Below are 4,442 nucleotides of genomic sequence, written 5' to 3'. Positions count from 1 at the left end.
GAAAAGAGGTGTACAGTGCTTCTTTATAGCATTCAGAATCTGTGTGTTTACTAGTCACTGAAAGCAAGTATTTTCTTCTCATGCTTACTACTAACCCTCTCGTCTATATATGCAATGTTCATAGTTAGAAGCTGCACTACAACTATTGATTCTGAAGACTTTAGAAACTTACAACGGCTCTGCAACTCTTTATTTTCCTTCATATTTTCATCATAGCTTCTCTTGATGCAATCTTGATCCGCCCTCTCCTTTAGAGTGCTCGTGTAGCTCCAACAAGTCATACTGAATATTCGAATTTCCGACTATTCACTTCTTCCATCCTTGCCATTACTTCATTCAGCTGCAGATCCAAATGCATTATTCTAATTCTAGTCTCTACTTCTTAGTTGTTTAGGGCCCGTTTGGATACCACCAAATAAGTAGCTTTTTAAAATTTATTAAGTTAATAAGCTACTTTTCTTAATTTACTTTAGTTATTAAACTTAAATAAGTAGCTTTTTAGACCAAGTAACTTATTTCCTTAATTTTATTTTGGCCTTTCGATTTCCAAAGTAGCTTAAATAAGCGACTGTCACAGTCTAAAGAGAATAGTTTTAGGCCTAATTAATAAATACATCAGGCCTGAGTTTCGGGTTGATTACTGGACATTTGTATTTAGACTTCAGACCGTTGACTAATTGGGCCCACTATCACCTCTAAGTTTTGTTGTAAACAGATGTCTTTAAATCTGTTAGATATGGTGGTTCAATGACATCGAACCAGCTTCGATGTCATCGAAGCCAGTTCGATGACATCGAAGACGGTCGATGCCATTGAGTATTTTCGAAAAATTTCACCCCTGGTCACTGGATAGTTTTGGTTGTTCTTCGATGTCATCGAATGAAGATTCGTTTGCGGAAACGCAGATTCTGCAATTTTTGTTTTCTATTTCAATTCTACTTTTTTCTAAACCTATATAAAGGGGTGTATTCGGGATTGGGAGGCATTCCAGGGTATCCTAAGGGGTTTTAAGTATTTCTAAAAGGGTGCTAGGGTTTCAATGGGTAGAGAAAAAGAGAGGTTTGAGGATTGCTCAAGCCGGGTAAGTCCTTTATCTTTGTAATCTGTGCTTTCATAGTGGAATTTTCTGTCGCTTTGTGCCGTTGTTTTTTCTCAGAAGAGTTTTCCACGTTAAATCTTTGTGTTCTTTTGTGTTTGCTTGACACTCTTGGATTGCTATCCTAGATCTAAATTTGTGTGATTCCGCAGACCAAATCCCGACAAGTGGTATCAGAGCAATCCTTGGGGCACAAATCTGAATCTGAAGGATTAACAATAATGGGTAACGTCAAGTTTGATATTGAGAAATACTCAGGCAAAAATAATTTTGAGTTATGGAAGGTTAAGATGATTAGCCTATTAACCAAGTAAGGCGAGATTAAGACTCTTAAGGAGCGAAAATCTTCTATGAAAGACGAAGAATGGGAAACCCTTGATAGTAATGCTTTAGCCTCTATTCGTTTATGTCTCACGGATGAGGTTCTTTATAATATTTTGAGGGAGAAAACGACGGCTAGTTTATGGGCGAAGTTAGAGAACATCTATACGAAAAAGTCCTTTGAAAATCACCTACACTTGAAGCTACAATGTTATACTTTCAAGATGGTAGATGGTGGAGTCTAGAAGCACACATCGACAACTTTAATAAATTGATGTGTAAATTGCTGGATATGGAGGAAGTGGTTAAAGATGAAGAACAGACATGTATATTGTTGAATTCCCTTCTTACATCGTATGAGTCATTCGAGGACACAATGTGCACTACAAACAAAACCCTGAGTGTAGACACTGTTATCTCAGCCCTTCAAGGGAAGGTTATGAGAAAGCTAAACGGTGACATGGGACATCTTTCGATGCACCGATTATGAGGGGAATGAATTCTGAGCAAGGTACAGGATCTTCAAGGTCAAGACCTAAGTCCATGGGCAAAGGCAAATGTAAGTTAACGTACTGAAATTGTGTGATGGAAGGACATGTGAAGAAGGATTGTACAAATCCTAAATCTAAGAGAGAAGAATCTGAGGCTTCATATAGGGAGGTCAATGCTGTCACGTCAGATGGATCGAGTGGATGTGATGGTGATGTCTTGTCTGTATCTACGATCAGATACCCATACGATGATCGTAAGGGCGAGTGGATTCTAGACACATGGGCATGTTTTCACATGACTCATCATCGGAGTTGGTTCTCTTGCTACAGGGAGTGCGATGGTGGACAGGTGCTTATAGGTAATGACATTGCCTGTAATGTTGTGGCTGTTGGTATAGTGCGCATCAATATGTTTGATGGGGTGGAGTGTACCTTGACTGATGTAAGGCATGTTCCTGTTTTGAAGAAGAATCTAATTTCTCGTGGTGTACTTGAGGCAATGGGCTGCAAGTTCACATGTATTGATGGTGCTCTTAAAGTATCTAAAGGGGTACGGGTAATCATGAAAGTGCAACAACTCGACAATCTTTACAAGTTGATCAGAAGCACTTCAAAAGGTGGAGCTGTAGTGGCTGTAGTGGATTCCACCTCTGTATGTGTGTGGCATGCTGGGCATGGCCACATGAGCGGGCATGGCATGAAGGCTGAGACGTGCGGTCAGAGATACGGAGCAGGTGGAGCAGTTACTTGTGAGAAAAATCACATAGCATAATCGCAGGTGATTGGCAAGGTACATGGATGACTTTAATATCGCAGATGATTCGTCTTCTATTCAGATGGCTCTAAGTGAGCCTAGTGCTGAGAAGTGGAAGGTGACTATGGGTGATGTGATGGACTCATTGTACCAAATCGGCACATGGGAGCTAGTGGAGCTTCCAGTAGGCCAAATAGCAGTTGGTGGAGGTAGATCTTCAGGAGGACATATCATAGATACAGAGCGAGGTTGGTAGTGAAGGGCTATGCTCAGAGAGAAGGAATTGACTTCTTAGAGATATTTGCGTCGACGGTATAGCAGGTGTCTATTAGATCCGTGATTGGTGCTGGTTGGCCAATGCGATCTCGAGCTGGAAGGATTGATGTGGAGTCTGCACTTCTGTACGGGAAATTGGAAGAGCAGATCTACCTGAAGCAACCAGAGCGGTTCGAAGTTAAAGGGGCGGAGAAAAAGGTTTGTAGGAAGTTGTATGACCTGTCGCCTAGGTAGTGGTATAAAATTTGATTCCTTCAGGGTGAGTCTGGAATTATATATTGATGACATGTAGATCGCCAATCATGACATGTCTGAAATCAACGTATTAAAGACTCGGTTAAGTGGGACTTTCGAGATGAAGGATCGGGAGGCTGCAAAGAGGGTTCTTTGCATTGACATTCATAGAGAATGGAAGGGGAGTATGCTTTGGTTATCTCAAGCAGAATACCTTGACTAGGTATTGATCAAGCATGTGATAGACCAGATAAAGCCGGTGAGCGTTTCCTACGTGACTCTCTTCAAGTTTTCCTCAAGACATGTCCCAAAACAGATAAGGAAAAACAAGTTATGTCTCATGAGCCTTATTCGAATGCAGTTGACAGTGTATGCCATGGTATGTATTAGACCGGTTATTTTATAGGCAATTAGTGTTGTGAGCAAATACCCCAGTAAGCAACATTGGATGGCAGTGAGATTGTTACTTCGATACATTCGAGTTACAGAAGATCTACCTCTTACTTTTGGGAAGACAGGAGCAAAGGTGGTTGAGCATGTGGATTCAGATTCGACAGACATGCTTACCAAAGTTGTTTCTACAGAGAAGTTCAAGTTCTGTGCAACTTCTTTGGGCTTGGTGATAGCATAAAAGAAGGATGGAGTGTGCAAGAGAAGCATTGATGAAGCTATGATGTGAGACAGAGATAAGAGAAGAGGACAAGAAGCTACACGTCTGAAGATTGAAGACATGGTGGATATTGTTGTAAACAAATATCTTTAAATCTGTCAGATATGGTGGTTCAATGACATTGAACCATCTTCGAAGACGATCAATGCCATTGAGTATTTTTGAAAAATTTCACCCATTGTTGCTGGACAGTTTTGGTTGCTCTTCGATGTCATCGAAGGACCTTCGATGACATCGAAGCTTTACGCTGATTCATTTGCGGAAACACAGATTCTACGATGTTTGTTTCCTATTCCGATTCTACTTCTTTCTAAACCTATATAAAGGGGTGTATGCGGGATTGGGAGGTATTTCAGGATATTCTAAGGGGTTCTAAGTATTTCTAAAAGGGTGTTAGGGTTTCAAGGGGTGAAGAAAAGGAGAGGTTTGAGGATTGCTCAAGCAGGGCAAGTCCTCTATATTTGTAATCTTTGCTTTCATAGTGAAATTTTCTTTCGCTTTGTGCCGTGGTTTTTTCGCGGAAGGTTTTTCCACATTAAATCTCTGTGTTCTTTTGTGTTTGCTTGGCACTCTTGGATTGCTATCCTAGATCTAGATCTG

Source organism: Magnolia sinica, chromosome 14 (assembly GCF_029962835.1).
Source record: "Magnolia sinica isolate HGM2019 chromosome 14, MsV1, whole genome shotgun sequence".
NCBI lineage: Eukaryota > Viridiplantae > Streptophyta > Magnoliopsida > Magnoliales > Magnoliaceae > Magnolia > Magnolia sinica.
Note: the sequence above shows the minus strand (reverse complement) of the source record.